The sequence below is a fragment of the Sebastes fasciatus genome, chromosome 11 (genome assembly GCF_043250625.1).
Source record: "Sebastes fasciatus isolate fSebFas1 chromosome 11, fSebFas1.pri, whole genome shotgun sequence".
Lineage (NCBI taxonomy): Eukaryota > Metazoa > Chordata > Actinopteri > Perciformes > Sebastidae > Sebastes > Sebastes fasciatus.
Window position 1 is genome coordinate 32,925,668 of NC_133805.1, and position 10,592 is coordinate 32,936,259.

General features: G+C 39.6%; 1 long non-coding RNA gene across 1 annotated transcript; it reads right to left on the minus strand.

Moving 5' to 3' along the window:
- Positions 1–570: 570 nt before the first annotated feature.
- LOC141776301 (uncharacterized) lies at positions 571–6,953 on the minus strand. The gene is made up of 3 exons (XR_012595738.1): positions 6,447–6,953; positions 2,304–2,391; positions 571–921 (listed from the first exon to the last, which is right to left on the minus strand). It is a non-coding gene; the product is annotated as an uncharacterized LOC141776301 (long non-coding RNA).
- Between the last annotated feature and the right edge of the window lie 3,639 nt (positions 6,954–10,592).

Below are 10,592 nucleotides of genomic sequence, written 5' to 3' on the forward strand. Positions count from 1 at the left end.
CAAATTGCTCCCTAAGGCATAGCCATCGGTGCATGAATGAGTATTTAGATTAGATCCTGATGGGCAAAGTCGACACCTTAGCAGCCTCTGTCATCAGTGTGTGAATGGGTGAATGCTGACATGTAGTGTAAAGTGCTTTGACTGGTCGGAAGACTAGAAAAGCGCTATATTGGTTGACAGACAAGAGGCCGTGTGTCGCAAACTGCCGTAAAAACTCAAATTGAGATGCATATTCTGAATGTGCTGTATACATGTCCAAAGAATGCTCCTAAAACCTGAATAATATCACTATATCCCACATGTCTTAATCTGAAAATGCTCCATTCGGAATAAGGCCTAATTCAGAATATCCAAACAGAATAGGCTGTTTACATGACCCATATCAAATTCAGAATATTTTCATATTCAGAATAATAGTGGAATATTAGTGTGAATGTAAATGTAGTCAATATGAAACAGACATCCAATTAATGTATCTAACCTTCTATATTATTCATTATTTGATTCAACTCTACGGATATGTGATTAGATTTTATTATGCAGTATTTATTATTACACTATGAACCTGAATACGATTGTTGTATGTTTTGTTTTTCATTTTTGAATGCAGACAACATGACATAGTGTATTTCTGCAGCTGCAGAGCCTAAAAACTGTATCGAAGTCGTTCACTGAAACAAGAACTTCTCATTCTGTCGTCTTCTTGTCACATTTTCACTGAACCGAGCTCTGCTTTTACTTTTCTCACTGCGTCTTCTCTCTCCTCCAGCAGCCAGCGCTCAGTAGTATTTTTGTCTCCGTTTGTGCTGAATAAAAGAGTCCTTCCTATTCAGGTTTTGTTAAATGTTCAGTGCCGCGTAGACGCAGAAACCCACTCTGAGAGCAGAAGAAGAGCTGCACTGTAAATTGAGATATCCAGAGCTGGAGGAAAACAAAAACACAAGCAGATGTGATGATTGCCACAAGTCAGGAGTCGAGCTAACAATTAGCTTTGAAAAAATTATTCAATCCTCATAAAGAAAATATTTTGAAATACTAACTGATGATATCAGGAAGCAAAATATCTCCAAAATGGATACAGTTTTGTTTTGGCTCGAAGGCAATTAAATCTTTTATTCTCCCTGCCAAGTTGGACAAAAAGTTAACACTACCACATCATTTTCCCTGGATAGATTTCCCCCTAACGAGTAAACATTTATTTGCATACTTGACACTAACGACCGATCGGTTATTCCTTAATGGCCTCATATTTCTCTAATTGTATGAGTGTGCAAAGCTAATTAATTACCAATTACCTGCTAATGGTTGCATAGCCATGAGCCTGAAGCCTATTAGCTTCCAATAAATACTTATTAAGAGGCCCTGATTACTAAGTAGCTTATCATCAACATGTTCATCGTCTGATAATTGCAGCGTGTTCACTTTCTTTCTTCAGTTTGTGTTGATAAGAATACAGTGACTCCGATGGGGCTGCATGGGGGATGAATGGATACCATTTTCATCAACTCCAAGAACTACAGCTGGCCAGTGACAACAAATAAAGGAGTAGAATTGCACCTTAAAAGGAACAGTGTGTATAATTTAGGTCAGGGGTCAGCAACCTTTACTATCAAAAGAGCCATTTTAGGCAAAAGAAAAAAAAAATCTGTCTGGAGCTGCAAAACATTTGAGCATTGTGATGAAGGTAACACAGTTTATAGTCTAAGTATATAGCATATAAGTCTAATGCAGTGAGGGCCAAAGAGCAAATGTACTACGGAATATTAGGGCCACATTGAAAGAAATAATTCTGAGATTTCCAGAATAAAGTCAGAATATTATGAGAATAAAGTCATAACTTTACGAGAATAAAGTCATAACTTTAAGGGAAAAAAAGTCGTAATATTTCGAGAATAAAGTCATAACTTTACGGGAAAAAAATCGTAATATTACGAGAATAAAGTCATAACTTTACGAGAATAAAGTCATAACTTTACGAGAAAAAAGTCGTAATATTTCGAGAATAAAGTCATAACTTTACGGGAAAAAAAATCGTAATATTACGAGAATAAAGTCATAACTTTACAAGAGAAAAATAAAAAATAAAACGTAAAATTACTACTTTATAATTGTATGACTTTATTCTCATAATATTATGACTTTTTCTCAGAAACCTATGACTTTATTCTCGTAATATGACTTTATTCTTGAAATCTCCGATTTTTTTTTTTCCTCAATGTGGTCCTAATACTCCGTCGTACCATAGACCTACAACAATGATGAATAAAAATTAAAATGTAAACAAAAAACAGTTATTCATTTACATTTTTAAAAATCCACAGGGAGCCACTGGAGAGGAGCTAAAGATGTGGCTCCGGAGCCGCAGGTTGCTGACTCCTGATTTAGGGGGATCTATTGGCAGAAATGGAATATAATATTGATAAGTATGTTTTATTTAGTGTATAATCACCTGCAAATAAGAACCATTGTGTTTTTGTTAGCTTGGAATGAGCCGTTAATATCTACATCAGGAGCGGGTCCTCTTCACGGAGCCACCCGCCAGGTTTCTACAGTAGCTCAGAGCGGACAAACCAAACGCTGGCTCTAGATAGGGCCATTCACATTCTTCTACACGCTTAGCATATGGGAGAAGTTTCAGTTGGTTGCAATCTGCAACTTCACCGCTAGATGCCACCAAATCCTACACACTGGAGCTTTAACTGAGTAAAGTTGGCCATGACGCGCAAAGTTGCTTTCTTTTTCCCAATAAAGCTTTGCTTCACATTCATGCAGCTCCTCTCATGTCTTGCTCAAGGCCACAGTTTGCAAGGAAAATGTTTGTCTTCCACTTCCTGATTTGTCGCATAACATTTGAACCAGCAAACTTCTAGCGAAATCTGCTTCTCATTGAGATTTAATGACTAGAGGCACATAAAGGCACAAATTAAAACGAGAGGCTGATGACCCTGGCAGTTTTCTACTTCCACAAACCAGATTCTCTGTGTTTTAGAAATACCGAATGATAACTTTTATGTTTGTTTCCCCAGAGTGAATTTAAAGCATTTTGGAACAGAACTCTTCAAATAGAGCATCCCATGAAATACAGCGCCACAAGGATGCAGCCGCACCTGCGAGCAGCCTGACACCGTTTTGATCAAAAGAGCCAACTTTTGAAAGTGCATAATCAAATAAAAGGAATTATTCATACAAAATGACACCCGGGCTCGACATCTCCCCGCTCTGAATGCAGCTTTTGAATTTCCAAATGAAGCGTTGTCATTTTCTGTGCCGTCTGTCCGTGTGTATATCGAATGTGTGTTTTCTGCTTCTTTTTTTTAATCACCACATTGCTCTTTCTCTTTTTCACAACATATATCCTCATGCTCGGCACCCAGAGACGCCTGTGGCTTATGAGGTTGCGATGGCAACGGCGAGATGCACTCAGGCTTGCTTCCATGCAGCTGGGACCCATGCTGCGCTGCAACCTCAGGGGGAATGCTGGGAAAGTGAAGTGGAGGGTCAGGGGTGGGGGTGGGGGGGGGGACGCAAACTGGGGATTAATTGCGTTGAATCAACTGTCAAGACTCGGAGGATGCATCTTTGATATGTGTTTGTTTAGATTTTTATTGAGACTATTAAAATCATAGAAAAAACTGTATGAATACAAAGGGAAATAAAAGGTGTTTAATCAAAGCAAACGAAAACAACAAATCTAAGAAAATCTATTGTAAATAAAGCAAATTAAAGTATGTCAATGGAGAAAATGAAGTAAGGAAAGTGTGTGGTAGCGAGTGTGAGGACGTGTGTGTTATAGTGTTCAAAGACACATAGAGACATATAAGGATGGAAGGAGAGAAAATTTATGCATCAAGCTACTGAGGAAAGAGCTTCTAAAACCTGTCAAGAAAACATTGACTCAAGACTGCAACGTTCAGGGAACCGTTTGCATTTTTTTTCTCCAGCGGTTTTATCACCAAACACAGCACAGTAAACTACACTTTCCACATCACTGGCAGGAAATATTCCTCCAATATGAAGAGTCTCATATTGGAGGGAATACTTCTGCTCCTAAAATAATTTTTTTACGAGGATATTCAAATTGTTTGTGTGAACCTCAAAACGTATCCTCAAATTGCTTCTTCATCTAAATATGAAGAGTGTTAATTGGAACTGCCAGCATTTGTGTGTCTTATGATCTGTGAATCTACTGCGTATGATCTGTAACGGATATGAACATTTTCAATTAAACACATAACTTTAAAAGGGTTTAGCCAAGACTAACGCAGCCTGACTAAACAGTCCTGCAATATATACAACCAGGATGAATTTTTGAATCCATTTTTGTTCAGTTCTAGGATGCTGCTGCCAGTTAAACTCCACAAAGAAAGAGCCAAATGTCTTTTAAAAGATTTAATAAGTAACAATAGTGTATACCAACACCAAACTCAAATATGCATTTTTTTACTATGCATCTCAACTTTTATGAGTATACTTATTTGTCACTTTTCCAGTGTGAACACACTATAAAACCTTCTTGGAGTTATTATGTAGTATGGAAATGGGACACAGCTTCACAGCTAGTAGCTATTTAGATGTACAAATCAACAGACACACAGGAAATTATGTTTTACATCTCCTGAAACTAAATAAAAGAGTGCCATCAACAGAAACCTCCAACAGACAACCTGAAGACATGCATGCATGCTGTTAGATCCGGTACTACTTTGTATGCTTTTGCAATACTTGCAAATACCCTTTGCTAAACGGGTTCCTATCCACAGAAAACAACTCCACGCACAAAAATAAAAATATCAATTCTGTACCAAGACATCTAACACGGTTCACTTCTCGTCTCCTGCCAGCAATCAAAGCTGGTTTCATTTCACCATGACCACAATCTTTCCTGAACCATAATTCTTCTGCCATCACTAATTAGGTACACAGCTATGCAGCGAGCTAAACACACAGCCGTTGGTCTTTGAGGTTTTTATGGGAAACAAATGTGAAACTGTGAAAACATCATTGGGCAATAAATTCAATGAGCGCGATTACAAGATGAACAAGATTTAGACCATAATTGTGAAAATGAAATAGTACAGTCATGAAGAAATGGGATTCACAAAATAGTGACATTGTCCCTCATGCCAGGAATAAATTAGAGATGATTGCAACGTATCTTCATATAACGATTCATATCCCAATATGTCATTTATGATATTTTATGAAAATATATTGTTATTTTCAGTGTATTTTCCTACGAATGTCCTGCAACACGAGCAATCAGTGCGCCTGTGCAAGCGTCTGCGGTGTTTAGGTAACAAAACTACTACTTGGTTAGGTTTAGGAAAAGATCGTGGTTTGGGTTAAAATAACTACCGAAGTGGCGTACGTACGGAGGCTCCATGACAATTAAATAAATCAACGCTGATTTCTGGGTTTTACACGGGACATGAACAGCGGTCTCCTGGGTGAAAGTCTGCTGTTTTTAGACCCACCCATCCATCCACCCTGACCTCCTCCCTACACAGACTTTATCTTGACAATTACGTGGATTACATATGAACTGATTATGGGGGTTGTATACGAATAATAGTGCATTACTTTTCGTCGGTATAGCTACAAAAGGTGTATGAGAAGAGTCTGACCCTTGTCCCTTATGCCAGGAAGAATCAAAGTATCAAGTCAGTCTCAATCGGAAGTGATGCCAGCACATTCTCACTCCTAGCTGGTCAAATACCGCCACTTGGTCAGTGCCCCTCGGCATCGGAGACCGACGCACGGGGTCCCCTCTTGCGTTACTTTTGGACAGACCGAGGACGGAGTGTCAATATACGCCTGTTACATGTGTCCTTTCAAAATAAACTTCCGTTTTCACAGGAAGTTAGGTTTAGGCAACACAACCGTTTAGTTGGGGTTCGGAAACAGTCGTGGTTGACGTTAACTTCACTGACTAATGAGTCACGTGACAAAATGAGTCAACTTTTTGAAAAAAAGTCAAACTTTTAGTTTTACACGGAACATGAACACCGGTTTCCTTCGTTGAAAGTCTTGTGCTTGTTTGACCCATCCACCAACCCTCCCGCCCTGAATGGACTCTCACACTATTAATACGTCACTTGCTCTGACTGTCGAATAATGCCGCGGGTGGGTTTACATTGGAGTTAGTTTGAAAACCCTGTTCGTCAAATACAGTGCTGTTGCTAAAGGGTGTTTCCGTGCGTCGACAACTAGTTGGGAGTGAGAACGGGTTGGTGAAACACAATAATTAGAGTCCACAAGTGTAAAACTGGTAGCCCAACAGTATTTTAACACGTATACAGAATGTTGTATAAGAACACATTAGCCTCAGACAACTAACATTAGTATAATGGGTAACGTTAGTTTAGTTAGCATTAAAGTGATGGTAGAAAAAAAAATTAATTCACAAATCAACAATCACAAAACATCTATAATATAAGAGTACCTACAGATAATGATCCAACAAGGCCATTTGGGGAGTTGAGAAAAGATACCTGTCAGATCTGATGTCAGTTAAACTGCTTTAGAACTGTGCCAGCAGGGGTTGCTACTAGCAACAGAATGTTCAACTGACACACCTGTGGTGGCAGAATAATGGTGGAACACAGTCGTATGAATCATTTTGTACAAGTCATTGGTGACTAGTTTGGAAGGCAGTGACATTGCTGCTCTCATATGGGTCGTTTTGGAAAGACGATGAGAAAGTTGTTGTAAACCCTCAGTCTCAGATGACATTGATGCTAATCGAGCTGCATCTCATCTGACAAAGTGTTTAGATGTCACAGTACCGCCCACACCGCTTGATTGACAGCTGATGTCTGAGGAGCGCAGTGCAGGAACATCACAGCAAAGAGTGCTCAGCAGCAACAAAGCAGATTACTAGCTGCGTTTGGGGCTTTTTCCTCTGAGGAAAGTCTCATTGAGATTAAAATGATCTTATTAAAAAAATAGGCAACATTCACAGTGAGCTACAGAGTAACAACATTATTGATTGAATGAAATATCATCAATAAAAGGAAGCTTAAACAGCCTAAAAACAATATAAAATGGCACCGTAAAGACAATTATAGCAGTGTAAAACCATCTATAAAAATACATTCAACCAATCTAACACTTCCATATTCTGATATACTGTAGCCTAAAACACCGGCAGACCATTAGCAACCAGAAGAGAAAGCAAAGATGTTCGAGAGCAATGATTTAAAGTCACAGAAACAGACCAATTTTAAATCTAATTATGGAGTTGAAACAATAGCTCCTCTTGTTTTTAGCTTGAGCTTCATTGACAAAATCCTCTCCACTCTGCACACACTACATTTTCTGTAATTTATTTCATCCACGGAACTCTCCAACTTCCTACATCGACGGTGCTCTGAACAATGAGATGCGACTTCAGTTGTGCTCCTCTAGAACAAAAAAGAACTTCTCCTGAAGTACATTTTTAATGAGTAAAAGAATGAATATTTGCTCACTGACGCCTACTTCTCACTGGCACAAAGGTTGATCATACTGTAGCAATTCCACACAAAATGAAACTCTTTTCATTGTTACAAAAATAACAAATGCAGCAAAGTCACTCCTGCACAGCAGTATGAAATGTCTCTTACTTTTAAAACTACACTATTCAACTTTTCAGTTTCAGATAATGAGTGTATCGTTAGTCCCAGACTTTCACACACTTGTCAGTCATCTTGATGTGCTGTCATCCTGCCCGAGGCTGAGGTAACCAGCATCCACGGAACCTCCACAGGCGTCGAGGAAGCGGGAGCTGAACCCTGACAATCTGCCATAACAAAAGGCAACACTGATGTTTACTGTTTTTGAACATTTGGCATTACTGGCCTTTCATCTCCTGCTTCCTTGGTGCACAGCCAGCTCAGTGCAGGTCACAGGAAGCAGTTTATACAAAGCAAAACCTCTCTGCTGTCACTGAGGCGCCAATGAAAAGGAAAAGATTGGATTTAGGCATCAAAAGAAAGGGTCACAGATAAACAGCGAGTGATGATTTATAGTATTTTCTATTCATTTAACAGTCTTTTGATATGAAAATCTCTCATAATGGAGCTTGAGCTCCACAAAATCTATGATGCCATTTTGGAAAATGTCACCAACATATAAGAAGCGGTGCGTCTGTTAACTGGTACAGGAGCTTGCATCGATCCTAACAGGTAACTAAATCTACCTGTCAAAATAACGCCTTGAGCTCAGAGCTAATATATCTTAGCGAGCAGATATATAGCAACCGCTACGAGCTAGCGAGGCGGGGGTGTCGGGGGTAACAACCCCGTTGTTTAGCCGACATGTCACATGAATCAGGCCAATTGTATGATGGCCTTTTCTGCTGCGGCGGCCTCGTAAACACCAAGGTCAGCCGCAACAGTGGATGGAGACATAAATGGGTCATATATATTGTAACAAGGCCGCGGGGGTCAGCACAAACATGACCTTGAGCGCAACCTCGCTTGCACTCCCCCAGAGGACTAATTCTCCCAGACTCCTTTATTGCTCGTTTCTATGGCAACAGTCCGCTTGGCGGATTGGCCTCTTAATAGTTAATAGCCAGCTTGCTCTTATGGAAATAGAAAAAAAAGAGAAACCAGGGCCTCACTTCATGATGTTTTTATGGTGACTGGAGCGCTGGGCGCTTGATTTTTTCCCAGGGGCGTTTGATTCGCTGCTCTGTGCTCTCCCAACACCCCCCGCCCCCCTCGACCAAACACATACACATCACCACATACCCACTTCCACCTTTCGCCCATAACAGCGCCCGGGTCGAGACAGCCCTCTGGGGCCCCCGGGGTGGAGAAACAAAGATAATAATTGGCTCCAGTTTATCGTTGACTGCATCGTGTGATCTATTCTTTGGTGGCATGCAGCAACAGCCCAAAGAGGCTCCTTCTCAACCAAGAGCCAGTGAGCTCATCCATGAAACATCCTCCAAAGGCTCGAGGGCCATTAGGACGAGCAGCAACAGCTTCATCAGGTGTGGGAGGGGTGAGTGATGGGAAGAAAGAGACACTGATTTGATCAGTGATTGCCTATTGTACATGATTGTATTCTCAACATTAATATGGTTTAGGGCAGTGGTTCCCAACCCATTTCCCTTGAAGCCCCCCCTCCTTCCCCCTACCTGTATCTAAGGAAATCTGAGCCCTTCTGTGTCATCACCCTAAATCTTTAATTTGAATAAAGTGACTCAGTGTATTAAATCTTTTCTGGGTCTTTTTTTATTATTATTATTAAATCAACTTTCTTTAATGAATAGAACTTCTCAGTTTCGTCAAAATAAATGTGAAATGTAATGCAGAATGCAGATACATATGATTTTTGTAACAACTTAATTAATTTACTATAATAGCATTAGAGCCCAAATAGATTTTGTGAAAATGTTGTTTTTGAAAGGCTAATCGTGTTTTGTTAGATTAGCAAAAAAATTATATTTTTTAATAATTTTATATACAGACTTTTATATATATATATTAAATATCCAGTAAATGTGTTATTATGATTGAGTTATACATGAGCAAATCTAATTTTGAACCTCAGAGCAGATAAGTCCTGGCGCACCCCCTGTGACCTTTGGCGCCCCACAAAGAGGGGCCCGGACCCCAGGTTGGGAACCATTGGTTTAGGATGAAACCACAGAGAAATCAGATCACTTTTCTGTGGTAACTAGTAACTTTCAAGGAATTGTTTCTGCAAAATTTGCTCAACCTGGAAGAGTTCTGGCCAATTTTACCAACAACCACTGCATTTTTCTGCCAAAACTTTCAGCCACCTTGGAAATATACCAATAAGGACTTTCTTTTCCTAGAACTTGTCTTCCCAGGCATTGCTAGCCTGTCTTCTCATATCCTTCTATTTGTAAAAAAAACCCATAAAATCTAAATTATGCAATATCTGATGCAAAACAACAACTTTTTTTATAATTGAGAGTGGCTTTCACATGCAGCTGTGGCAAATTGTAGAATAAAAATAAGAGAAAGTTTGTCAGCACATGTGACAGCACGAAGTATTGTGTTGAAGCTTGTTTCTGCAGTTTGGAGCAAATAACTAATTACCTATTAAACATTATTTCCCTGAACGCTGTTGCTTGTTTTTTAAAATTGTATACATCTTTGACAGCTCCGGTTTAACAGTCACGTCAACAAGGTAATGGAAAAGTGGAAATGAGAAGGGAGTCAGCAGCAGCAGCAGCAGCTTAAAATACACTGGGGGTGAAGAACGCAAGCAGGAAATATGATAGGTGATTACCTCTTGCTCATTGTTAAAATGAAAGTCTTATTATAGAAACAGAAGTTTCAGAGAGAAAGGCGAGGGGGAAGGGGTGAGGAGTTAGTGGATTTTTAATGCTTCCTTTCACAGATAAAAGCTGATATCATCTGGAGAGGCAGCGTGGTGCCAGTTGTTTTCATGCTGTCTTGATTTTTTAAATTTATTTATTTGGTTGTCGTCCTTTTTTACGCTGCACTTAGGCAGTGATTCAGGATGAATGGACGCCGGCTGTAAGGATGAGATAAATAGAAAGGAGTGGGAGTTGAAAGAGAGAGGAAGAGAAATAGAGAGTGAGTCTACACAGAGAATGTGAAAGGGAG